The sequence below is a fragment of the Equus asinus genome, chromosome 14 (genome assembly GCF_041296235.1).
Source record: "Equus asinus isolate D_3611 breed Donkey chromosome 14, EquAss-T2T_v2, whole genome shotgun sequence".
NCBI classification, from domain to species: domain Eukaryota; kingdom Metazoa; phylum Chordata; class Mammalia; order Perissodactyla; family Equidae; genus Equus; species Equus asinus.
In genome coordinates, this window is record NC_091803.1 from 23,490,952 (window position 1) to 23,518,889 (window position 27,938).

The 27,938-nt window shown below is 40.0% G+C and overlaps 1 protein-coding gene across 1 annotated transcript in view; it reads right to left on the reverse strand.

Annotated features, from left to right (window-relative positions):
- CRCP (CGRP receptor component) overlaps nucleotides 1-27,938 on the reverse strand; it is a 137,187-nt gene that overhangs the window by 13,268 nt on the left and 95,981 nt on the right. Inside the window, exons 3-6 of the transcript XR_011494172.1 lie at nucleotides 10,280-10,349; nucleotides 9,606-9,689; nucleotides 4,664-6,026; nucleotides 475-629 (exon numbers count right to left, since the gene is read on the reverse strand). The gene's annotated coding sequence lies outside the window, so the exon portion shown is untranslated. The remainder of the gene's footprint in view (nucleotides 1-474; nucleotides 630-4,663; nucleotides 6,027-9,605; nucleotides 9,690-10,279; nucleotides 10,350-27,938) is intronic.

Below are 27,938 nucleotides of genomic sequence, written 5' to 3' on the forward strand. Positions count from 1 at the left end.
TGGCCCTTTGCAGTTGCATATAAATTTAGAATCAGCTTGTCAAGATCTATTAAGAAACATGTTGAGATTTTGATAAGGATTATATTTAACTATAAATCAATTTGGGGAGAATTAATCTTTACAATATTGAGTTTTCCAATCCATGAACATGGTATACTTCTCTGGACTCATACATAGATTAATGAATGCGAAATAAGACATCAAGAGCCAGCCCCTGTGTCCTAGTGGTTAAGTTCGGCATGCTCCACTTCAGCAGCCCAGGTTCAGATCTCAGGCACATACCTACAACACTTGTTTGTTAGTGGCCATGCTGTGGTGGCAGCTCACAGAAAAAAGAGGGAAAAAAAAGAGGAAGATTGACAATGAATGTTAGCTCAGGGCAAATCTTACTTAGCAAAAACAAACAAACAAACAAAATGATGGGGTTGTTGGTTCAGTGGACACCCATAGAAATGACTGGTAGGCATTACTCACCTTCTAGTTGCTGCCTCTGCTCCTTGCTTCCTGCTTCCAGGCTGCCAGGTTATCGTGTGACCTTGTCCCCCGTCCACAGTTAATTGGTTCAAGGGAATGTACCTGCCCCAAGCTGATCCAATGAGAGCCTTCTCATAGATTTTTTTAAACAGAGGCTGAAAAAGAGTTGAAACAGGCTCTTTTCAGTATCTAAAGTTGTAAATATATAAAATTTTGGAACCTTCTGCAATTATATTTCAGATCTTGTGGACTGGAAGATTGGAGGCAGATGCATTGCTGAGAAAAAAGGGTGAAGCTCAGAGAGGCACAGAGATAAGACAGAGAAGCTAGTAGTGTTTGAGTCTCTGACTCAACTGCCTACTTGCTCATGGGTTCCAAGGGACCCACAATCCAAGAGATCCATGGGTTCCAAGAGTCCACTGTTCCTTGTAATAAATCCATCTTTAGGCATAAACTAGTTTGAGTTCAGTTTCTATGACTCACAACCAAGAGTCCTAACTAATGCATTTGAGTAGATCGACTCAATAGATTAGATATTCTCAAATAGATTTCAGGTGAGCCAGCCTGGGCACCTGGCTTTAACAGGCTCCCAGTTTAGATTGTACTCTACTCCCTCTGGTGCCCTTAGACAGAGTCTTCTCTAACATAGACCAGCAGCTGGCAGACAATCTTTGTTTCCTTTCTCTGTAGGAATTTTACTACCTCTGCTTGGGATAGATAATCAGAGGTGGTTTCTCTTATCCTCTTTTTCATGAAGGATTTATCTAATGTAAGCATTTGTGTTATTTTTAAGTTTGGATGCCAAACTTTGGTTAGAATTTAATTACCATATTTGTCATTAAGATTACTCAGGTGATCACTCAGGGCTGTTATAAGCCTAGTTAACTGGCAAGTGTTGAGTATGTCAAGATGTCAAGAGCCCCCCAAAATAAGATATGAGCACCAGATGGGACTTCAAGAGAAATATTAAAAATCTTCACCACTTCTGCCTCTCTTGATAATGACCCTATATACCATGGGGCAGAGAGTGTTATAATAATAGGAGTGTAAGTTTCTGAATTTTGAGGGGGTTGGAGGCAAGAATTTTGAAGATACTGTGATTTGAGGAAAGGGTATGTCCAACATATATAGACTGTCATAAACTTTGCTAAATTTAAATCTTGAACAGTGTACACTTTCATATGTTTCATACATTATGTGCTGACAGATCCAATGCACTTTTAAAAGGCCAAATTTGAACTTTTATCCCTCAGCCGCCTCAGGATGATTTCAGGCTAACTCATGGGGGTGCTGTGTAGCTGCCAAAAGTCCCACTTCAGCATAGTCAATTGTCATCATTATCAGTATAGCAATTGATATCATTATTTAAATATTTAATTGAATAGAAAATATACAAATAAAGGTGCTGCTCAGTGATAAGAAACAAAGGTCTCATGAACAACACAATTGAAACAAAAGTGGGAATGATTAGCTGGGCTAGAATTGGTGAACTTTAGCTTCAAGTCAGATGTTCACCACACTGAAACTAGTCAATTGTGTGTTTATTCGTGAAGGGAAAAAAAATCAAGTTATGCAGGACAATAGAAGACTGTAGACTCTGGGAAAGTGCATTCCTTTGGACACGGCCTGAAATGTTCTATGGCCTGTTTCCACAGCCCTGAGAAGCACAGTGAAGCCAGTCAAGTATCCTAAGATTCCACAAGGCAGCCTATTCTTGGCCTTTTCTATGTTACTCTGACAACCCCAAGAAGGTCTTGGCCACTAAACTTTAACAGGATTGTAAAAGTTTTACTCTGTTCCAAACTTTCTAAGTCAAAATTATATTACTTTGCAATATGTATATCTCTACAACTATCTATCTATATTTAGATGATGACAGGCAGATAAGAGAGAGAGGGAGATGGATAGGTAGATGATAGATATTCTATGGGACTTACAAAACCCTCTAGTCGCTGATGTCTGGGTCTGATTCTCTGGAAGAAAAAGGATCCAGGCCTCAAGAACTGAGAATAGGCACTCCAGAATTTCTGAACTGATGAGTTAAAATAGCTTAGGAATGTGCTGTCTGTTGGGAAATAGCCACATGAGGACACATTTTAATCATTAATGCTGATGCAGGCCAGATTGCTTTCCAAGAAACACTGCCCTGTCACTTTTTCCAACCATTCTTTTCTGAAGACAGAGGAAATTAAGCAAGCCTGGGTATTCTTGGAAGGAAAGCTATGCCTGAGCCTGGCAGTCAGAGTTTCAGCAGGCGTGTGTGCAAGGCAGAGTGTGATGACAGAAAGAGCAGCTCCCTGGGTCCTCCAGGCAAGAGAGGGGAATTTGGCAACTGGCCACTTCCAGGGACCATACTCCCCCACGTTTGGAGGCCACAGAGAAGAATCCACCTCCAGACATGACCACATTTCCCCTGTGCTTCTGAAATATGGTCACGGCTCACTTCTTATTCAATTACTCTATCTCCAGAGATTTTTCAATTTGAATAATTGATTTGATAAGAGGCAGCAAAGTACCCAGGACTGTTAGATCAGAGGATCTTAACTGGGAGCACATCACCTGGAGAGAGGTTTCAAAATTCATAGACCCTGGACCCCCATTCTAAATTCATTGAATCAGAAAATCTGGAGCCTAGATCTATGTGGTTTGAAAAAAATCACAGAGATTCTAATGCAAACCCTGAGTTAAGAATGAGTGCAAATGAACACAGTGTCAATAAGGCCTTGTTTTTTTATGTTAAAAATGTGACTTTCACCTGAGTCACCAAAATATATTAGAGGCTGCATTCTATAGGATATGCTAGACGAGGCTTCTCATTTTAATAAGCATACAAATCACTTCTTATTAAAATGCAGATTCTGATTCAGCAGGTCTAGGGTGGGGCCTGACAATTTACATTTCCAAAAAGTTCCCAAATAATACCTATGTTGCTGGTCCATGGTCTCTACTTTGAGTGGCAAGGGGGCTAGGTCCTTGGTCCTTAACCTGGGGTAATTTTGTGACCACCACTCCTAGGGGAAATTTGACAATGGAAAATGTCTGGAGACATTTTTGGTTTTCAACTGTGGAAGGAGAGGGTGTTAACCATCTAGTGGCTAGAGGCCAGGGATGCTGCTAAACATCCTACAATCACAGGAGAGCCTCTCACAACAAAGAATTGCCCAGACCTAAATGTCTGTGACCCTGAGGTTGAGAAACGCTGGACTAAACCAAATGCAGAATTTATAAGGTTTCTGAAATGTGGTTACTTTGGTCTTAACTCCTTATTCCATAAAGGTATAAAAAAGGTTGGCAACTGGATTTAAGGAGAGAATTTTGGGGAGAGAATTTTACAGGAGATGTGCATTTGCCCCACACCTGGTAACTGAGGAGAGGAGTTCCTCAGAGAATTCATCAAAGTACCAAGTATCAAAGAGCTAACTTTAGACATGTAAGAAATCTGAAACCAGCTCACAGTAGTGATATGCAAACAAGAACTTTCCTGCTCCTTTTTCATCTCTTCCCTTACTATAATCCAACCTCAAGGGTTCAAAAGTTAGCCACCCAATTTCAGGCTTCCCACCTGTGTCTCAGATCATAGTCTTCTCCCTGTCTGAAAATCCTCTCATCTCTTCTTCCTTCCCACCAGACTTTGAAGGCCTCATTGAAACCTCCTCCCTTGACCATCCTAGCCCAGAATGACCTGGCCCCTTTCTGGTTTTCCTTGATTTGCTGTCAAAGCACCCCACGTATGCCCCTATTATCATAGCTCTCCTCACATTGTATGTTTTAAACAGCTTTATTAAGATATAATTCACATACCATACAATTCACCCATTTAAAGTATACAATTCAGTGGTTTTTAGTATATTCAGAGATATGTGCAACTATCACTGTTACCGAACCTGAAGTGAGTTCACTCACCCATTGCCCAGCAAGCCAATCTCTGACACCGGGGGTGGTGGAAGAAAGTAGGAATTTTATTTTTGCACAGTGCTGAGCAAGGAGAGAGGGCAGCTAACGCTGAAATCCCAAACTCCCCAAAAATCTAAAAGGAAGGGTTTTTATTTGGGGTCTTAGGTAGGGGAGGGGGAGCATATGGCCTTGCTGGTCGGAGCTTTCCCACCAGCCTGTCTTTGGCCTTGAGACACTTGGAGAGAGGAGGAAGCCTGTGACTTTGCTGGTCAGCAGCTTTCCCACCAATCCGTACCTCTTTGCGGGAGGAGATAGTCCAGGTGCTTGTCCTTGACAGTGTCTGTCTCCATGGAGGATAGTGGATTCTGGAGCCAGGAAGCCAGAGAGTAAGAAGGGAATGAGTGTTTTGGTTTTAACCCCATATATGCTGGGTTTAGTGTGGGGAAACTGATATCAGGGTCGGTATCAACTCCCCCCTATTTTATGTCCATCCCTCAATCTTGAGGGATTTGAGGCGGTGACTGATCTAGCTACTTCCTGCTGAAATGGGGCATAGGTTGTTTCATCTTATTGAATCAGTCTTTTAATAAGGCAGTGATGCTGGTGGGTTCCTGAAAGTAGGCCTGTATCATGTAAGTAAGTAACCAGGTATTTAATAAGAAGTTTTTCTAGAGAAACAAAAAGAGAAAAACAAGGTTAATGATTGGAGCAAATTATAAACCAGTTTCTGAGTCCAGGGGGCAGCCAATCAAGATTCCTAGAAGTCAGGGTCGAAACATCTTTTGCAGTTTGAAATGTCTCTGATGGTGTCATCGGGCACTCAGGTAGCTTTTTGAGTGGCTTACACAGCAGTAGACATGAATCTCTTTTAAGTTTATATTAGGTCTTCCAGCTTCAGTTTGTAAGGCTTTAGGAAAAAGGGCAGATGTAGTTTTTAATGACTCTAAATGAAAGTAATGGGAATAAAAGAACCCTGAAAATGTTAGTTTGGAGGTTTTTAGCCAGATATTTCAGGAGACTAGAAGAATTCAAGATTCAGTCCAGTTAACAGAAGTGAAACAAAATTTCAAAGATAATTGAAAGATTAAAATCTAATATCTATAAATATGTATTATAGTTTCTATTGAAACATAATCTTCTTCTCTAAAATTACCCTCAATTTTACTAGACATAGCCAAATTAAGACTAACTGGTTTCCAAAGTAAGTCTAGTTTTAATAAATTTGGCATATTTATTTAAATAAGTATAGCAAGAATAGTAATTGATCATATAGGCTCTTTTCAATCTGCTTTGCTGGAATCTTATAAGGAATCTCAGGTGGAATTTTAAAGGTCTCTCAAGGAAAGTCAAGCAAAGGATCTGTTATCATATTCTGTCTGTAGTATCTGCAGATTTGGGTGAATTCCTCTCTTCATGAGGTTCTCCAAAACATTGAGGTTCCTTGTATCTGCCAGAGGGAGCAACATTCTTTGTTCAACCTTACCAGGTTACAGAATCCATAAACACAGTATCAGGCCAATATTTCTAAGTGGCTTTATTCCAGAATGTCAACCTTCATTCCTCAAAAGCTGTTTTATTATATCCAAGCCTGTATGTTTTTTCAAACATGATGTTCCAGTCAAAGCCTTGGTAACATAACCAGTGTTTCCAATTGTGTCCTGTTAAAAGAAGAATAGATTCTTATTGGATTTATGCAAACAACTATATTGTCATAAGAATAAGAATATTTATTTATCAGAAGTTTTTGTGTTTTGGGGGGCTCAGATAGGGAGGAAATGAGAAATGTTTTAATTTTGTTTATAAATTGCTGTAAGTCATAGTTCTTTAAGAGAATAGAGAAAAAGTTTTCTTAACTCTGAAAAAAAGCAAAACATTAAAAACAGTAATATCTCAATTAAAAAGTCATAAAAATTATAATCATCCCTATCAGTTTATTCTTTCCTGTGTAATTGGTTCTTGATCTTAATTTTCTGTCAGCAGTTTGTGAGGTCATCAGTTTCCCTGTTGGAGTTCCATAATTTTTATTCAGTTTAGTTTTACAATCTGAATGTTTATTGGAAACGTGTATTCTAGAGTGTCAGAGTCTTTTTCATGAATTTCTCTGAAGATGAAATATATTTTTAAAAATATCAAAGTAAAATAGCCACTGTTCATAAATAACAAAATATTCAAAAAATGGTAATTGACAAAGGCATTTGACCATGTCTGTGATATACAACATTTTGAGATAATAACCAGGATTATAGCTGACAATCAGAATAGATCAGATAATTTTTAAAATATTTATATTAATAACATTTATTGATATAATATCATTTAAGAAAGTTTATTATTATTTATTTGACAATACTTCTCATGTAATTAACATATAAAATAAGCCTTATTAGTTTAGCATTTTTTTTTTTATAGGAAGAGAGCAAATTTCTCCGAGAAGTCCCAGGGGCCCTCTGAAAATCCCCAGAGAAATCTTCCCTCCTCTTCCAGGTCAAAAGAAAGCTTTTATTTAAGACTTGAATATTTATGTGTGGGGGGGAAGCGTGTCAAAAATATTAAAAGCTTTAAAACATTTGTTTAAAAATCTGAGCAAATGATAGGAAACAAAGTTCACTTTGAAACCATGTTCAGGTATCTATTCCAAGTGACAACAAAACAGGCAAGGGGAAACAGTTAAAATAGTCAAAAAAAAGTCTTTTTATAATCTTTTTATAAAGAGCAGATTAAAAATTTAGGAAAATTATCCTTTTAAGAAAGAGGAAATCAAGTTTTAATTTTGTATCAGTTTACTTTTGATATATAAGTTTATTTACTTAATTGGATTTATTTTAATCCTGGCCAACTTGACCATATATAAATGTCTTTAGGGCTTTATTTTTATAAACCTTTGGTTACTTTTTTATATTTAGAATTTGTCCCAGTATTTTGGGATAAATTTATCTTGCTCAACTCAAGAAACAAAAATATTTCTATTCTTTATATCTTTTTATTGAAAATATATATTTTATTTTCCTTGTATATAGACCTTTCAGAAATATATGTTTTCTCAGAGAAAATTTCTCAGCATATATAAAATCTGTTTATCAATAAACCTAAGCACTTTTTAGTCTCTTTGATATAAGAAACCAAAGGCAGATAAATATATGTTTAGTAGTTAACCTTTAATATTTTATCTTATGTGGAAATGACTTAGATATCCAATAAACTGTTATTATTTAACTTAACTTAGTAAAGTTGTAAAATTTAAGTTTCTAAAAAGATTTTGGAAGCTGTTTTCAAGTATGCAGACTATAAAACATAATTATTGTATTTAAAATTCTTACCCAGTTTTAACAATTACTCTCAAAAACTTCATGTGACATTACAGCAGTTAACTATCATCCTCAGTTGTTTTAAGTATATATATCATAATATAATTATTATACATATAATTATATATATAATTATTGTTAAAAAGTTTTCCCAAAAACTTTTATTTTTTTTTACATTTATTTAGTTTACCTGTTCTTAACAATTATATTTAGATCATCTACAAAACTCCATGAGACATTAAACAAAATTAGCTATTATACTGAGTTATGAGTTTTGCTGATAAATTTTGTAACAGAGATGACATGAGCTCATTTGACCAGTAAACCCAGGCTGTATGTCTGCATTATAGTCAATGCTGATAACTTTGAGGATGTGTTCATTTTAAATGAAACCAGCAAACTTAAACAGGCTTTCATTCATCAAAGATCATTTTATATCATGTTAAATAACTTTGTCTCTTAGAAGTTTTTGTATATTCATGAAAGACTGCATTTCATTATGAGAGATTTTGAATCCTCTTCTGAAACAGGTTTTCAGAATGGTTGTTATAATTTCAAATTATCTCAAAAGTTTACTTATTTTTACTTGATCAATTTTAGATCAGGAATTTTGGGGGAGTTGAAGTGAAGCTCAGCTTACTGGGAAGCTCAGCAAGAGAGGAGACAAAAGCAGTAGATTTGGATTGGCTGCTGGCGTGTTTAATTATTTAATTATTTCCTCTTAAAGAGGCAGTATTTTTAATTTTATTCAGAAGCCTCAAAAGATTAAAACAAGCTCCCCATTGTTGCAGCTGGCTTTTCCAATTGCATACATCAGTTTGGGTGAACTGTAATTGACCCATTTAAGTGTATCAATTTTTATAAAACTTTATCTTAGTTTTACTAACCCTTATATTTTTAATTATAACTCACATTAGAATTCTATTAACCAGTTTTGGTATTACAATATTGTTCAGTGGAAGCATTCCCAGTTAGACATAACATTTATTCCCAAAGAAAACATCCAGGCAAAGTTGACATAACCTCTCATATAATATTAGCTTAAATACTTTAATCTTTATAGTCTTATTAATCTTAGTAGCCTAACTGTCGACCCAAACAATTGTTGGTCAGGTTTCTCACTCTGATTTTTGCCTCCTGACCTTTTACGTTTTTCAAACTGGGGTAAGTAGAACAGGTTTGTCTGATGTCCTTTAATGTTGGGGAGCCAATAGGGGGGTCCCTTTAGCCCAGTCAACCTTAGGCAGTGTTTTATTAAAACCTTTGTTTTAACTTCATTTATATCTGTTCCATTTATCCCATTGGGACGAGTCCTGTGGCTCTTCCCTTTCTGATTTCTCTTTGTTAACTTAACATGTTCATTACCATCTGTAAAACTACGAGAAGCTGAGACCCCAAGTTTGATTAAGTTCTTAAGACTAATCATTATAGTTTCTTAATTTGGTTTTTTCATAGGTACTGATAAAACAGTTGTTTATCGTAAGAGCTCTCTAAAAAGCTTCCCAACTTGAGAATCCATCATTTGGCCATTTTTTTTCTCTCCGGAGTCTAAAGAATATTGCAGCCACGTGGTGTTACAAAAGAAAATCATCCCTCTTTAGACATTGGCTTATAGCTATAGGTGGACCATCAGCCAAAGTTTCTCCCGAGGGGCTCTTAGGTGGAATAGATGCAGCACCTCCCATGTTAACACTTTTAAAAGGACAGACAAACAAACAACAACAAATACCAAATAAGCGCGCATTCCCCAAAACACTCGGCCACAAATGGAAGCCAAAACAAAGACCAAAATCAAAAACCAAAGTGCTTCCAGTCCCAGCTTAGTCTGTGTCCTACACTCGGTGGGCACCCAACAAATGAAGATCCGCTATGCAGATCTTCCCAAATGAGCAAGGACAAGGGACCTCGGTTGTGCATACCTGGGGGACTTACCAAAATTTGGCTGGGGTGTCGCGGCGACTTCAAAACAAATGGAGCCCAGAGGGCTGCCAAGGTACCCATTATTTCCAGCCGGTCCTGTTGGGAAAGGTTAACACAAAGACAAAGACAAAAACTACCAGCTACTTACAAGAGATGTCTTCCTAAGTCCTAAACCTAGTTTCTTCCACCACCAAAGCAAAAGCGCTGTGGGCCAACGACGTCTGGCTAGCAGCCAGTCTCTTGGGGCTGTCCCTGAGACAAGGGGCTCAGCCAGCTGCAGGACAGCTTCCAAGAGAGGCCTTTAGCCAGAGGCCGGTGTGCCACAGGCGAGATGTCCACCTGGGACATTGTCCCATCTGGGTCGCCAAATTGTTACCAAATGTGAAGTGAGTTTGCTCACCCATTGCGCAGCAAGCCAATCTCTGACACCGGGTGTGGTGGAAGAAAGTAGGAATTTTATTTTTGCACAGTGCTGAGCAAGGAGAGAGGGCAACTAACGCTGAAATCCCAAACTCCCTGAAAAGCTAAAAGGAAGGGCTTTTATTTGGGGTCTTAGGTAGGGGAGGGGGAGCATATGGCCTTGCTGGTCGGAGCTTTCCTACCAGCCTGTCTTTGGCCTTGAGACACTTGGAGAGAGGAGGAAACCTGTGACCTTGCTGGTCAGCAGCTTTCCCACCAGTCCGTACCTCTTTGCAGGAGGAGATAGTCCAGGTGCTTGTCCTTGACGGTGTCTGTCTCCGTAGAGGATAGTGGATTCTGGAGCCAGGAAGCCAGAGAGTAAGCAGGGAATGAGTGTTTTGGTTTTAACCCCATATATGCTGGGTTTAATGTGGGGAAACTAATATCAGGGTCGGTATCATCACTAGTCAATTTTAGAACATTTTCAGCACCTCCAAAACAAATCTTGTGTCCTTTCAGTTATCTCTCCTCATCCCCCATCTCCTCCCAGTCCTAAGCAAACACTAACCTACTGTCTTTATAGATGTCTCTATTACAGACATTTCATGTGGATGGAATAACATAATATGTGGTCTTTTATCACTGGCTTCTTTCACTTAGCATAATGTTTTCAAGGTTTATCTATGTTGTGGCATGTATCAGTACTTCATTCCTTTTTATGGCCAAATAATATTTCATTGTATGGATATGCTACATTTTGTTTATCCATTCTTCAGTTGATAGACATTTGGGTTGTTTCCACCTTTTGGCTATTACGAAAAATACTGCTATGAACATTTGTTTACAAGTTTTTCTGTGGACATATGTTTTCATTTCTCTTGGGTATGTACCTAGGAGTGGAATTGCTGGATCATATGGTAACTCCAGAACTCTATTTTCAGTCATTTCAGGACCTGTCAAACTATTTTCCAAGTGGCTGAACCATTTTACATTCCCACCAGCAGTGTATGAGTGTTCTGATTTCTCCACATCCTCGTCAACACTTCTTGTTATCTGACTTTTTGATTATAGTCATCCTAGTGGGTATGAAGTGGTAGCTCATTGTGGTTGTGATTTGCGTTTCCCTAATGACTAATGACATTCAGCATCTTTTCACTGCTTTTTTTGGCCATTTTTATTTCTTCCTTGGAGTAATGTCTATTCAGATCCTCTGCCTATTTTTTAATTGGGTCGTTTGTCTTTTTATTATTGAGTTGTAAGAGTTCTCTATACTATATTCTGCATACAAGTCACTTAGACATAAGATTTGCAACTATTTTCTCCCATTCCGTGGGTTGTCTTTCACTTTCTTGATTGAGCAAAGATAATCAATAGAGGAATCTCTTATGTTTGGCAAAAAATATCCAGCCCTAGTATTCCTGTCATACTTAGTTGTGGTCTGGGGCTGCCCAGTGAGACCACAGCCTCAGCTTGCAAGCTGAGGCAGATTGCGAGATGCTAACAGCTGGAGGCTGCTAGCTACCTGCATGATTGGTAGCTGAAGCACAAGTTCTTTCTTATGGAAGAACCCAGTGGCACATCTCCATGACTGCCATGGTGTCTTTTGTTTCTAAAAGAAAAAGCCCACAAATTATATTTTCTTTTCTTTTTTTTTTTTTAGGAGCAAGATGAGGAGAAGCAGTCTTTCTCCAGATGAAACAGAGTTCTCAGGCTGGGCACTGTGAGTCAAGGGTGTCTGTAATGTTCCTAGGATGAGGCAGTGCACCCAAGGGAGTAGCTGCAAGTGTACCAGGGAGGCCAGATGCTAAACAAGCCTGGAGTGCCAAATGTACCAAAAACCCTGAGCATAGGTGCCTCAGAACAGCATATCTGAGAAACCTGCAGGCCAGGACTGTGGGTGCCTTAGACAGAACCAGTGTCAGGGGTGAAGTCAGGATCTCTCTTAGGTGAGTGAGCCTGGCCTGGGGCCTATGGTATTGGTGGGTAAAGGAGCCCACACATGAGAAGATGCCATTTCCTGCCTCCCTTCTCTATGGATTTTATAAGGTCTGCTTTCTCATCCTCTTCTTGCCAAGCATCATGTCAATATATTATTCTTCAAATTTGTGGTGAACATAGTGATGTGCCTCTCAGATCCTCCTTCACGAAGGAAGTACTTATTACCCCAGAGTGCTCCCAATAGATAAGTCACAGCCACCTTCAACAAAAGCCTCAGCTAAAGAGAGCCACCTCACCCAAGGTCATGCCCTCATCCCAGGCAACCCATATCTAATGACTGATTGACACAGGAGGATAAAGCCCAGACCTTCTCACTTCAAACCAGCTCTGAAGGTTTGTCCCAGCTTCATAGTTACCCCTAGCATCAACTGAAGCTTTGAGACATCATAGCTCCATTTCTTCCTCTGTCCAATCCTGCCCCCTTCTCTTCCCTTCCCTTTCTTTCCATGAATGTTGATCTAACAAGCACTCCTTAATAGGCCTCTTGTATGTTAATCTCTAACACAAAGTCTGCTTCCCAGGAAATCCAATTTATGTCAAAATAATTCTTGGTGCTACTTTTGGAGAATGTCATCAGGGAGATCCATGACTTATTTTTCTAACTTCCCCCCTCCCCAACCTATACTTCTGACCAATATGGACAATCAACAGTTCCATGGGGCACTCTATGCCACAGCCATGGTCAGGGCCAGTTTGGTGAAAACATCTAAAAATTATTGGGATTGAGCTTTCAACCAGCACAGTAGCTTTGGTGCTCAGAATCTAAATTAAATTGATTTAACGTCAATAAACAAATATAATATGTCTTCCCAAATAAAACAGCAAACTGAGATTCTTAGTCATTGCACTGGGGTGGGAAAGTTTGCCACTTGCTTAATTATAAGGAAAGAAAATGAATTAGGAACTCTCTGTCTTTCTTTCCATCCCAGACTGGGTGAACACTCCAGAAATAGAGCCCACCTCTGAGGGAGCAAAACTATTCAGAGGTTGAACTCTCCAACAGCTGAGATCTTTCTATGGAACCACCTTACTCAATGGCACAATACTCCACGGTCTCCCATCCTCCATCACGAGTGCTTGTTCAGGAAGACAGGAATGACTCTAGGTATTTAAAGGAAGAATTTACATGACTTTACTTGGATAGATCCCTGTAACCTTTAACTGCCTATTTGATCAACCAATGACTTAGAAATAAGCTTAAAATAGCAGAATTAGAAAGAGTATTGTTGAGATTCTGGTTCAAGATGGCGACGTAGGAAGATCCTGCACTCACCTCCTCCCACAGACACACTGAGTCTACAGCTACATATAAAAAACCTAAAGGCTGCCTAGATGATGACTATATATTGAAGATATTGAAGACGACCATATAATGAAGAAAATCACAGCAAAGTGAGTAAGAGAGGCTGGGACACAATCTTGCCATAAACTCCACCCCTGGTGCAGTGTCTCACAACTGGGAGGAAACTCAAAACCCGGGGCTTCTTCCTGAGGAGTGAAGGGTTCAGACCCCACACTGGGCACCCCAACTTTTTTTTTCCCCCAAAGATTTTTTATTTTTTCCTTTTTCTCCCCAAAGGCCCCCCCCCCCCCCCCGGTACATAGTTGTATATTCTTTGTTGTGGGTCCTTCTAACTGTGGCATGCGGGACGCTGCCTCAGCATGGCCCAATGAGCAGTGCCATGTCTGCGCCCAGGATTCAAACCCACGAAACACTGGGCCACCTGCAGCAGAATGCGCAAACTTAACCACTCGGCCACGGGACCAGCCCCCAGGCATCCCAACTTTTAAGACACACACTTGAGAGATGAGCCCCTAAAACATCTATGAAAACCAAGGGGGCTCATGTCCCAAGACCTATAAGACTGTAGCAGTCTGAGAAACCTCTCCTAAAGGGTACCCATGCTCAGACTCACTCGCCCCAGGCCCCAGCTCAGAGGACACCAATTGCACCTAGACTTAAAGTGAAGGAGGCTCACCTGTTTATATTAAAATATCAGTGTCAGAAGCAGGCATCTAATTTAACACATGCTTCTAGGAGCCTTCAGAAACACTCTCCAGGAATGGAGACTGGTGGGCACCATCTTTGTGCTCTCCCTTTGCTGTGCCCCAGAGCACCAGTATCTCCCAGAAGGGAGCTTTTACATGCAACTGGTGTCCCGATTTTTGAGACTGCCACCTAGGGGATATCTCTTGATCGCCTGGCTCTGGAGGCCAAGGGAGCTTATGTTCCTGGTCCCATAGGATTATAATAATTGGTATCACCCAGAAAGGACACCTCTACATTGCCTGGCTCTGGTGGCCAGTGAAGCTTATGCTGATGAGTCCCACAAGACTGTAGCCAATGGAGAAAGAGTTCTTAAACAGCTACCACCCCTAGGGCACCACAAGAGGCAACAGACCCAGGAGCTCCGGCTTTCTGTGAAGGAGGTCTATTAGCTAATCATCAGGACTGCAGCTTGAGGGTCAGGCTTCTAATTAAACACACATCTTGGGGCTGGGTGTAATTCTTTCCAGAGACCTCAGAGGGCAGGCACTATCTTCACACTTAACCTCTGCCAAGCTCCAGAGCACCATAGCCTCCTGGAGGGGAGTTTTACATGGAGCTGGTTCCCTTGTTTTTGTGTCTGGTGCCCTGGTTTTTGGGGCTGCCACCCAGGGCACACCCCCTGATCACCTGGCTCTGGTGGCTAGGGGGGCTTGCATTCCTGGGTCCCACAGGACTGTGGCAATTGGGGAGATGGTTCTTGGCAGGCTACCACCACCAGGGCACTACTCAGACAGCAGAATGAGGTACACTCCCCAGTTTTCCTGTGAAAGAGGCCACTTTGCTTGTCCTGGAGTCTCAGGCTGTGGGGCAGGCTTTAAGTTTGGCACACATTTAGTGGCCTATGGAGCCTCTCTCGTGTAAGCTGTGGATGCTGTCTTGGTGCTCTCCCTCTGCCTCACTCCAGCTTGCTGGTATCATCCAGAAAAGGGCTTATACACTTGGCTGAAGCCCCAATTTCTGTGACTGCCATCCAGGGGACATCTCCAGATTGCCTGGCTCTGGTGGCCAGTGGGGCACGTGCCACAACTAGACAGACCTACAACTAGAATATATAACTATGTACTGGGGGGATCTGGGGAGAAAGAGCAAAAAAAGATTGGCAAGAGTTGTTAGCTCAAGTGCCAATCTGAAAATTTAAAAATGACAATAGAAAAGATCAATGAAACAAAGAGGTGGTTCTTTGAAAAGATAAACAGAATTGACAAACCTTTAACTAGACTTACCAAGAAAAAAAGAGAGGACTCAAATGAATAAAATCAGAAATGAAAGAGGAGATGTTAAAACTGATACCACAGAAGTATAAAAGATCATAAGAGACTGTCGTGAACAATTATACACCAACAAATTGAACAACCTAGGAGAAATGGATAAATTCCTAGAAACATACAACCTACCAAAACTGAATCATGACAAAATAGAAAATCTGAACAGACCGATTACTAGTAAGGAGATTGAATCAGTAATCAAAAACCTTCCAATAAACAAAAGTTCAGGACCAGACCGCTTCTCGGTTGAATTCTATCAAACATTCAAAAAAGAATTAATACCAGTTTTTCTTAAACTCTTCCAAAAAATAAAAAGAAGAAATTCTTCCAAACTCATTTTAAGAGGCCAGCATTACCCTGATACCACAACCAGAGAAAGATGCAAGAAAAGAAAATAACAGGCCAATATCCCTGATGAACATATGCAAAAATCCTCAATAAAATATTAGCAAACCAAATTCAAAATACGTTAAGAGGAGCGTACACCATGATAAAGTGGAATTTATTCCAGGGATGCAAGGAGGGTTCAGCATTCACACCTCAGTGAATGTGATACAGCACATGAACAAAATGAAGAATAAAGATCATATGATCAGCTCAATAGGTGCAGAGAAAGCATTTGACAAAATTCAACACCTATTTATGATAAAAACTCTCAAAAAAGTGTATATAGAAGGAACATACCACAATATAACAAAGGCCATCAAGACAAGCCAACAGGTAATATCATACTTAATGGTGAAAAGCTGAAAGCTTTTCCTCTAAGATCTGGTTTGTGATTACCATAAGGATCCTATTTAATATCTATGTATATAACAGTCTATATTGAGTTGATAGACTCTTTAGCTTGACCTCTTTCTCAAAGCTCTACTTTTTCACTCCCCTCCTCCCACATTTTACGTTTTTGAAATCATATGTTGTCTCTTGTTTAGTGTGTGTCTATCCATTACCCTCTTATCATTGAAATAGGTGATTTTAGAACATTTGTCTTTTAACCTTCATATTATCTTCACAGGTAGTTGATCTGATACCTTTACTATATTTTTACTTTTACAAGTGATTTTATTGCCTATTTTATTTTTGTTTTTTTGATAATTTTTTCATCTCTATTTGTGATCATTGCTTTCCCACTTAAATAAGTCCCTTCAGCATTTCTTGCAGAACTGGTTTCTTGGTGATAAACTCCTTTAATTTTTGCTTGTCTGGGAAGCTCTTTATCTCTCCTTCCATTCTGAATGACAACCTTGATGGATAGAGTATTCTTGGCTGTAGGCTTTTTCCTTTTAGCACTTTAAATACATTGTGCCATTCTCTTCTCATCTGTAGGGTCTCGGCTGAGAAGTCTGCTAATAGACTTATGGGCTTTCCTTGGTATGTCACTTGTGGCCTTTCTCTCGCTGCTTTTAGGATTCTCTCTTTATCTTTAATTTTGGACATTTTAATTATGATATGTCTTGGTGTGGGCCTCTTTTGGCTTATCTTGTTTGGAGCTCTCTGTGCTTCCTGTACTTGGATGTCTGTTTCCTTCCTTAGGTTAGGAAAATTATCATGTATTATTTCTTCAAATAAATTTTCTGCCCCTTTGTCTCTCTCTTCTTCTGGGACACGTATAATCTGAACGTTAGTACACTTGATATTGTCCCAGAGTTCCCTTAGACTGTTCTCATTCTGTCTAATTCATTTTTCTTTTATCTGTTCTGCTTGGGTGATTTCCTCTAGTCTTTTGTCTAGCTTGCTGATCTATTCTTCTGCCTCCTCTACTCTGCTATTGAGTCCCTCTAGTGATTTTTTCATTTCCAGTATTGTATTATTCATTTCTGATTGGTTCTTTTTTGTATCTTCCAGTTTTTTGCTTATGTTCACTGTGTTCATCCAGTCTTCTCCCAATATCTGTGAGCATCCTTATGGTAGTTTGTTTGAACTCTTTGCTGAGTAGGTCGCTTGTTTCTGTTTCATTTAGTCCTTTTTCTGGGGTTTTGTCCTGTTCTCTTGCTTGGAAAATACTCCTTTGTCTCCTCATTATGCCTCTTTCTCTGTGCTTATTTCTGTGTATTAGGTGAGTTGGTTATGTCTCCTGATCTTGGAGAAGTGGCCTTATGTAGGAGATGCCTTATGAGGCCCAGAAGTGTGCTTCCCTCTCGTCACCAGTCCAGAAGATCCAGGAGTGACCCCTTTGTGGGCTACTTGTGTCCTTCTGCTGTGGCAGGGTTGCTCCCTCTGCAGGTACCCAGGGAGTCTAGTGTTTCCTTCCCTGGCCAGCTGTTTGTAAATCCGGTTTGGGGAGCCTCAGCACCATTGGCTACAAAGTCTATCAGCACACTCCTATTGCAGTTTTCCTCTTAATTGGGTTGTTACCCAGTGTAGCTTGTTGCTAGGCTTGGGGGCTTACAGTTGCAATAGGCCTCAGGCCTACAAGGCTGTTGTCAGTTCTCTTAGGAGTGCAGATGTGTGAGGCTGGCCCTAGGCACAGGAGCACTCAATTGTTTCAGGCTTTGGAAGGTGGGGCTGATCCTTTTTATGGGTGTTTTTGAAGCACAGGTCTTCTGTGGCTGAAAGCCTCACCCTCCATAGGACCACACACACCATCAACACAGTCCTGGTCTGTGCACACTTCTCAATCCCCTGGAGCACACCCTGACACCACACTGCAGAGGTCCCCACCTCTCCACTAATGCCCCCTACAGTTCACCTGGTCCTCACACAGGGCCTGCCCCGCAGAGGAGGACACACTCGCCCACCTGTAGAGGATCAAAGCACCCAGTCAATGCAGGCTGAATAGTAGCCTGAGGGCTTGCTGTTAGGTGGGCCAGTCCCTAGGGTGGGTTGCCTACCCTGGCTGAACTGGATTAAATCTGAACTCTAGTGGGTGTGGCAGACTCCTGGGCTAACAGGCCAAGGGAATAACCTCAACGGTGCCCATCAGGGTCTGTGTCAGCATGCCTGGCCCAGGTCAGAACAATGGCCCCCACCAATCTCTCAGTCTCCAGAGAGGTCCCCCCTCTCACCAAGATGCCCCCAGAGTCCACCAGGTGAGTCTCCTTACACCAAAGGACTGTCAGCCTTCTCTCTGGTGATTTTAGGTTGCTGCAATGAGTGAGTTTGTGCATGAGCCCTTTAAGACGTGGGTCTTTTCAGCTTTCAGCTCATAGTTTTTCTAGGGGTATCCTGGCTGCAGTTAATAGCCAGTGAAGCCAGACAGTAAGACCCCTGTCTCAGTTGGGCTGAGTCTGAAGGATGCTTATAGCAGTATCGGTCCCCGCTCCTGACATCACTCCTCCAGGGAGGGCTGCATACCTTAGGGTGGCTCCTGCCTGGCCAGCCGAGAAGCTCCGCTGCTCCCAAAGTTGGCTTTTTTCCTCTCCAGCAGGAATTTCTGCCTCTTCTGCTCGAGTCAGGACTGTCCCTTGTTGTGGGGGTTCTTTTTATCCAGTTTTCCGTTTTCTATCCAGAGTAATTTTTCCCAAAATAGTTGTAACCTGACTGTGTTCGAGGGAGGAGATGAGTTAAGAGTCTGCTTACGCCACCATCTTGACAAGATCCTCTGTAATTATTTTTAAAAAATAACTTTCATTAACCATTTGGGTATCCTAAAATACAATTGATAAGGAAGGTCAGGATAAATGCTTAATTCTTTCCTTCCTTTACCAATTTTCAGAATGAGTTGGTATCCTAGAAACCTCTAAGGATGACCTTTTGCTTTTGGTTTCAATATTATGAATACTTACATTATTACATTCTTGACATGTTTAAGTCCGTTGCAGTTCTTATTCTTTTGAATGCCCACATGGTGCCTTGCTTTGCCCCAAATAGGGTGTGGAAATTCATAAAGAGAAACCTCATTAAATTGGAGTGAAGAGGCCAAAAGGGGGAGCTCTCATACCCTGCGTGGGTAGCAGAGCCCAATAGGAAGAAGAAAGACTCCTTCCTCTTCTTGACTGGGAAGAAGCTCAACCAATGAGAGACTGTTACAAGACAGCCACTGAAAAGCTACTACACTGCAAGCTCTTAATTACTCCAATGGGCTCTGTTTATAATAGTCCTCCCAACCTCTTTTTCACCTCTATAAAGGAGTCTCTCCTCCCTTTGTTGCCGGAGACTTGCACATGCCTCACCGTGATTGCAGACCCCAAATTGCAGTTCTTTGCTATCTTGAATAAACCCACTTTTTGCTGGAGAAATAACTGGCTATTTGTTTAAGATCAATATTTTTGTGGCATGTGTAGGTGTCCAGAAAAGACCCCTGACAACTCAGAGGCTGGTGAACCAACAGGTTTGGTACCCACAACATTAACGAGCTTTTCTCATCGACCCTGGAATTTGAGGGTAAATTGTTCTCCTAGATCTGAGCTTCTGGCCTCTTTGTGTTTGAGCTCTCCGGGCTTTATTCAAGATCTATTTTAAGGGTTTGTTTGTCTGCGAGTTCTGAGTGGCACTTCGGCCTGTCTCTTTGAATCAGGCTGTTCCTTTGAACTGTACTAGCCTTTGGTCCAATTCCTTTTGGAACTAAACTGTTTCTGCTGAAACTGTGCTAGCCTTCAGTCTGACTTTCAGACTGTTCCATTGGAACTGTGCTGGTCCCGCCTTCAGCCTGGTTCCCTTGGGAGCAGACTGTTCTATTGGAATGGCATTGATCAGCCTTCAGTTTGATTCCTTTGGAACCAGACTGTTCTGTTGGAACTGCGTTGACTCAACCTTCAGTGAACCTTAATGAAATCAGACTGTTCCCTTAGAACTGGCTGGTATTAAGACTGAAGGCTGTTTGAATTATTCAACCTGAGTTGAAAGCTGTTTAAGCTATTTGAGCTGTTTAGGCTGTTTGAGAATTATTTCTTTGCTCTAGAGAAAAACTTCTAAGAAATGGGATGCCAGTTATCTAAATGTTTTGAAGGTTTCCCCTGACAGGGACCTCAACCAATTTTATGTTTAAAAACAGTGGTCATTCATCATGAACGCTTCTAACTAAATGGATCAATTTAACCAAAAGTAATTAAGAATACCAATGGCCGTGGGAGGCAGGCCCCGTGGCTGAGTGGTTAAATTCACACTCTGCTTCAGCAGCCCAGGTTAGCCAGTTTGGATCCTGGGCATGGACCTAGCAGCACTCATCAAGCCATGTTGAGGCAGCATCCCACATGGAAGAACCAGAAGAACCTATAACTCGGATATACAGCTATGTACTAGGGGGCTTTGGGGAGAGAAGAAAAAGAGGAAGATTGGAAATAGATGTTAGCTCAGGGCCAATCTTCCTTACCAAAAAAAAAAAAAGAATACCAATAGCCGTTGTGTGGAACTTTTGAGCTCCTCGAACTTACGTTCTTTAAAACAGAATTGGACAACCATAGTTCTATAATTTCCAAAACTGAAAGAGATGTGCATTTCAATTGGTGTTTTGAAGCTTCCAAACCTTATCAGGAGTCTAAAAATGCCTCTTTGCAAAATAAAATTTTGCAGATGAACTAAGGTGAAAAATGATTAAAGAAAGAGAAAATGGCTTCTGAAGGAAGCATCATGTGTCGGCCCCCTGTTCTGCCACCCCTTGTGCTTAGTCCCTGCCTCAGGTGCCATCTTCCTTCCCTTCTATACTGCCTACCCCTCCTCTATACCCTCAGTTCCCCCATACTGATTCTCTCACTGAACCTCCCCTTTTCCCTGAACCTCTTCCCACTCCCTCTTCCTCTGGACCTATAGAATCTGTTCCTTTAAAATTAAGCCTTCTGAGGATCCAAAGGCTAAACTCTTAATTTCTTATACTCCCTGGACTAAAAGCTGAACTGCAAAGCCATAGTCAAAGATTTTCCCAAAGTAACCAAAGATTTTCACAGATTTGCTGAGGAATTTAATATAGTTGTTCAAACTTATCAGCCTGGTTTCTCTGAGTTATATCAGCTTGTTCATATGCTTGTCAGTGAAGACCAGGCCCAGCATTGGATAAAAACTGCTAATCGGGAAAATCCTGAAAGATCTCTGGAATTACAACCAGGAGACAAACCCACGGACCTGTTGTATGATCAGGCTTGGGCAATCGCTAGACAGCTTTATCAGGAAATTCCTAGGGCTTTCCCAAAGTCTGTTAATAGAACAAAATCCAGGCTTGTGCACAAAAACCTGATGAACATGTTTATGACTATTACAATTGTCTTCAGATTGTTTTTAAAGAAAATTCTGGTCTTCCTTCAGCTGTTGGTTCCACTTGGATAGCTTTTAACTCTATGTTTCTAATAGGCTGAACCAGGACATTTCCTTTCTAGTAAAAAGGACCAGGAGGAAATGTGAAACTATGTCCACTCCAGATTTAATCTGGCAAACCAACTCTTTCACACTCTACATGAGTCACCTGAAAGAAAGACTGTTAAAATTCTTAATCTTCAACTTCAGTAAATGAAGATCCCAAACAAAACCAAAAACCTCCTAGTTTCTCCTATTATTGCAAAAAGCCAGGACATTGCAAAAGAGATTGTTATAAATGTAAGTGCTTCAGACACCTTCAGCTGTCTAACCAGCCTTTCCAATGTCCTCCAAATTCTCAATGATGGGGCTCTGCGGAGCTACAGGGGCTCTTTCCAATCCTTGCTCTTAATCAACTTGGAAAAACACTTCTCCAGATTGGGGATGAATCTCTTTCTGTCCTAATTGACACCAGAGCCACTCTTGGTGCTCAATCCCACTTCTCTAAAGCAGCCCCTGCCTTGGAGTACGACAACAGTTCAAATAGTGGGATTTCTAATATACCTCAAAGGGTTCCTGTCTCTGAATCTGTTCCCTTTTGTTTAGGCCATTTGAGAGACACACATCCTTTTCTTCTTAGATCATCCACCCTTATTCATTTGTTAGGTTGAGACTTCTTGAAAAACTATCATGCTAGAATTTCTTTCTCCTAAAAGGGAGAAATAATTCTAGAATTTGACAGTAGTCACAAAACAGCCAACCAAGTGAATTAAATGACCATTTGACATCTTTATTTGACCCATCTCTGATGGTACTAGAGCTGATTCTGGAAACACTGATCATTTGTCCCTGCTGAATCAGCTACCACTCTCCTTATGGACAAAATGTTCAATTGAAATTGGTAAAATCCACAGCACACTTCCCATCAAGCTTCTACTAGATCCCTCAAAACTTTTCCCCAGAATTAATAAATACTCCATATGTAAAGAAGCCCTTCAAAGTATAAAGTCCATGATAGAGGATTACAAGGCTCAAGGTCTCATTATCCCTTGTACTAGTCACTGTCATGCTCCTATTTTACCTGTGAGAAGACCCAAGGGTGGAAGCGGAGGTTTGTCCAGGATCTCTGAGCAATAAACAACAGTGTCATCCCTCAACACCCTGTTTTTCCTAACCCTCATATGCTACTAACATCTATTCCCACTGCAAGTAAATTATTTACCATAATTGATTAATGCAGTGCATTCTTTAGCATTCCAGTTGATGACGCCAGTCAACACTTATTTGCCTTCACTTGGAAAGGAAAACAATTCACCTGGACAACAATGCCTCAGGGTTTTACCAAGAGCCCTTCTTATTTCTCACAAATCCTGAAGGCTGATCTGTATGATGTAAAGTTCCCTAGGGGTTCTACTTTGTTACAATAAAATTTGCTTCTTGGCTCCTTCCCAAGCCTCCTCACAGGAAGACAGCATCTACTTGCTAAAGCTTTTAGCCTTAAAGGGACATAAGGTCGCCTAACCCAGGTTCAATATTTAGGGCTTCTGATATCAGAAAAAGGGTTACACCTAGATCCAGATATGCTTCATGGTGTCTCAAGTTTCCCTAAATCCAAAACTCAACATCAACGGTGAGGTTTTCTCAGGCTAGTTGGTTATGGCCAAGATCGGATTCCAATTTTCTCTCTTAGGCCGGACCTCTGTATGTTTTACTAAAGAACAACAACCTCAACCCAGTTTTATGGGAAGAACCAGACAACATAGCCTTTAAAGCCTTAAAGGAGAGTTTGATGAACACACCTTCCCTCAGGCATCCCAATTATCAGATTCTCATTTTCCTTTTTGTGTATGAAAAGGAAAGAAATGCCCTTGGGATCCTCATCCAAAACCACAAGGGATCGCCATCAGCCTATAGGGTGTTATATAGCCAGCAACTGGACCCTATGGCATGGGGATACCCGACTTGCCTTGGAGACATTATTGCCACTGCGCTTTTGTTTAAGGACACTAATAAAATCATTGTAGGATCCCCTTTAACCACATTTGTACCCGATGCAGTAAAAGCCCTCCTGAATTCTCATCACACTCAACATATTTCAGCTAGCTGCCTCACCTCCTATGAAATCCTTTTGTTAACTGCTTCTCACATAACTCCTTTATTTTGTAACAACCTCAACCCTGATACTCTTCCCTCCATTACCAACAAAGTCCCTCATGACTGCTTAACACTGACAGATTACCTCCTAATTCCTTGTGATGATCCTCTGAAAACCCTTTGGGTAACGCCAGCTTCACATGGTTTATGGATGGTTCTTTTTTTTTTTTTAAGATTTTATTTTTCTTTTTTCTCCCAAAGCCCCCAGGTACATAGTTGTGTACTTTTAGTTGTGGGTCCTTCTAGTTGTGGGTCCTTCTAGTTGTGGCATGTAGGATGCCGCCTCAGCATGGCTTGATGAGCAGGGCCATGTCTGTGCCCAGGATTCAAACCAGTGAAACCCTGGGCCACCACAGCGGAGCGTGAGAACTTAACCCCTCAGCCATGGGGCCAGCCCCCTGATGGTTCTTATTTAAAGGGTGACAATGGTACGTATTGCTCTGGGTATGTTATTGCAACTCCTTTTAACATTACTGAGGCAGCACCTTTACCCATGGCTACTTATGCCCAACAGCCTGAATTATATGCTCTTACACGAGCTTGTACTTTAGCCAAGGGCAAAACTGCCAATATTTATACTGATAGGAGATATGCTTTCACAGTAGCTCATGATTTTGATATGTTGTGGAAGCAATGTGGCTTCCTTACTTTCAGTGGAAATAAAATTTAAAATGACACCTATGTTCAGGAATTATTAGATGCTATACTTTTACCTGCTGCTTTAGCTATTATTAAGATCCTGGGGTGTTTTAAATTGAGGTCACATTGGCTTATAACATTGTGTAAATTTCAGGTGTACATTATTATATTTCACTTTCTCTGTAGACGGTAATATCCTAGTTTTTATCTGTCACCGTACGTATGTGCCCCTTTATCCCTTTTGCCCTCCCTCCACCCCCTTCCCCTCTGGTAACCACTAATCTGTTCTCCTTATCTATGTGTTTGTTTGTTTATCCTCCACTTATGAGTGAAATCATATGGTATTTGTCTTTCCCTGTCTGACTTATTTCACTTAGCATAATACCCTCGAGATCCATCCATGTTGTCACAAATGGCATAATTTTGTCTTTTTTTATTCTGAGTAGTATTCCATTGTATGTATATACATCTTCTTTATCCATTCTTCTGTTGATGGGCACTTGGGTTGCTTCCATGTGTTGATATTGTGAATAATGCTGCTATGAACATGGGGTGCATAAATCTTTTTGAATTATTGATTTCATGATTTTGAGATAAATACTCAATTGTGGAATAGCTAGATCATATAGTATTTCTATTTTTAATTTTTTGAGAAATCTCAATAATGTTTTCCTTAGTGGCTGCATCTGTTTGCATTCCCACCAGCAGTGTAAGAGGGTTCCCTTTTTTCCACATCCTCTCCAATACTTGTTATTTCTCATCTTGTTAATTATAGTCATTCTGATGAGTGTGAGGTGGTATCTCATTGTAGTTTTGATTTGCATTTCCCTAATAATCAGTGATGTTGAACATCTTTCCATGTGCTTGTTGGCCATCTGTATATCTTCTCTGGAATAATGTCTGTTCGTATCCTCTGCCCATTTTTTTATCAGGTGGCTCATTTTTGTTGTTGTTGAGTTGTATGAGTTCTTTATGTATTTTGGAAATCAACCCCTTGTCAGACATATGATTTGCAAATATTTTCTCCCAGTTGGTAGGTTGTTTTTTCATTTTGTTCATGGTTTCCTTTGCTGTGCAGAAAGTTTTTAGTCTGATGTAGTTCCATTTGTTTATTTTTTCTTTTGTTTCCCTTGCCTGAGTAGACATTGTATTCGAAAAGATGCTGCTAAGACCGACATCAAAGAGTGCACTGCCTGTATTTTCTTCTAAGAGTTTTATGGTTTCAGATCTTACATTCAAGTCTTTAATCCATTTTGAGTTAATTTCTGTGTATGGCATAAGATAATGGTCTACTTTCATTCTTTTGCTGTCAAGTTTCCCCAACACCCTTTATTGAAGAGACTTTCCTTTTTCCATTGTATGTTCTTAGCTCCTTTATCAAAAATTAGCTATCCATAGATGTGGGGGTTTATTTCTGGGCTCTCAATTCTTTTTCATTGATCTGGGTGTCTGTTTTCTGCCAGTACCATGCTGTTTTAATTACTATAGCCTTGTAGTGTAGTTTGAATTCAGGGAGTGTGATACCTCCAACTTTGTTCTCTTTTTTTCAGGATTGTTTGGCTATTCAGTGTCTTTTTTTGTTCCATATAAATTTTAGGATTCTTTATTCTATTTCTGTGAAGAATGGCATTGGGATTCTGATTGGGACTGTATTGAATCTGTAGATTCCTTTAGGTAATATGGACATTTTAACCATGTTTATTCTTCCAATCCATGAGCACAGAGTATCTTTCCATTTCTTTATGTCTTTTTCAATTTATTTCAGTAATGTCTTATAGTTTTCAGGGTATAGGTCTTTTGCCTCCTTGGTTAAATTTATTCCTAGATATTTTATTCTTTTTGTTGCAATTGTAAATGGGATTGTATTCTTGAATTCTCTTTCTGCTAGTTCGTTATTAGTGTATAGAAATGCAACTGTTTTTTGTATGTTGATTTTGTACCCTACAATTTTACTGTATTCATTGATTATTTCTAACAGTTTTTCATGGATTCTTTAGGGTTTTCTATATATAGAATCATGTCATCCACAAATAGTGACAGTTTTACTTCTTTCTTTCCAATCTGGATCCGTCTTATTTCTTATCTCTTTTTCTTGCCTAATTGCTCTGGCTAAAACTTCCAGCACTATGTTGAACAAGAGTGGTGAGAGTGGGTATCCTTGTCTGGTTCCAGTTCTCAGAGGAATAGCTTTCAGTTTTTCACCATTGAGTATGATGTTGGCTGTGGGCTTATCATATATGGCCTTCATTATGTTGAGGTACTTTCTTTCTATACCTTTTTAAAGTCACTTTTTATCATAAATGGATGTTGGATCTGGTCAAATGCTTTCTCTGCACCTATTGATGTGATCATATGATTTTTATTCTTCATTTTGTTAATGTGATGTATCACATTGATTGATTTGCAGATGTTGAACCATCCCTGTATCCCTGGAATAAAACCCACTTGATCATGGTGTATGATTCTTTTAATGTATTGTTGTATTCTATTTGCTGATATTTCGTTGAGGACTTTTGCATCTATGTTCATCAGTGGTATTGGCCTGTAATTTTCCTTCTTTGTGTTGTCCTTGTCTGGTTTTGGTACAAGGTAATGTTGTCCTCATAAAATGAGTTATGAAGCAGCCTATATTCTTCAAGTTTTTGAAATATTTTGAGAAGGATAGGTAATTAAATCTTCTTTGAATGTTTGATAGAATTCACCAGAGAAGGCATCTGGTCCTGGACTTTTATTTTTGGGGATGTTTTTGATTACTGTTTCAATCTCTCTACTTGTGGTTTGTCCATTCAGATTCTCTATTTCTTCTTGATTCAATTTGGGGAGGTTGGATGATGCTAAGAATTTATCCACTTTTCTAGGTTATCCAATTTTTTGGCATATAACTTTTCACAGTATTCTCTTATAATCCTTTGTATTTCTGTGGTGTCAATTATAATTTCTCCTCTTTTATTTCTGATTTTATTTATTAGAGTCTTCTCTTTCCTTTTTCTGAGTGAGTCTGGCTAAAGGCTTGTCAATTTTCTTTATCTTCTCAAAGAATCAGCTCTTAGTTTCATTGATCCTTTCTTTTGTTTTTTTAGTCTCTATTTCATCTCTGATTTTTATTATTTATTTCCCTCTACTGACTTTGGGCTTTGTTTTTATTCTTTTTCTAGTTCTTTTAGACATAGTGTAAGCTTGTTTATTTGAGATTGTTTTTTGTTTGTTGAAGTAGGCCTGTATTGCCGTAAATTTCCCTCTTGATACTACTTTTGCTGCATCCCACGAATTTTGGTATGTTGTGTTTTCATTTTCATTTGTCTCCAGGTATTTTCTGATTTCTCCATTGATCCAATGGTTGTTCACGAGCATGTTGTTTAGCCTCCAGACATTTGTGACTTTCCCAGCTTTTTTCTTGTAGTTTATTTCTACTTTCATAACATTGTGGTCAGAAAAGGTGCTTGATATGATTTCAATCGTCTTAAATTTATTGAGACTTGTCTTGTTTCCCAACATATGGTCTATCCTTGAGAACGTTCCAGAGAGAACTTACCAGGATGGTAGCATAGTTGGACTCTGAACTCTACTCCTTCCATGAACACAACCAGGTTACAACTATTCTTGGAAAAATTATGCCAGAGAGAGAACTGAAAACTGGATAAAAACCCCTACAACAAGGGACAGTGCTGACTGAGG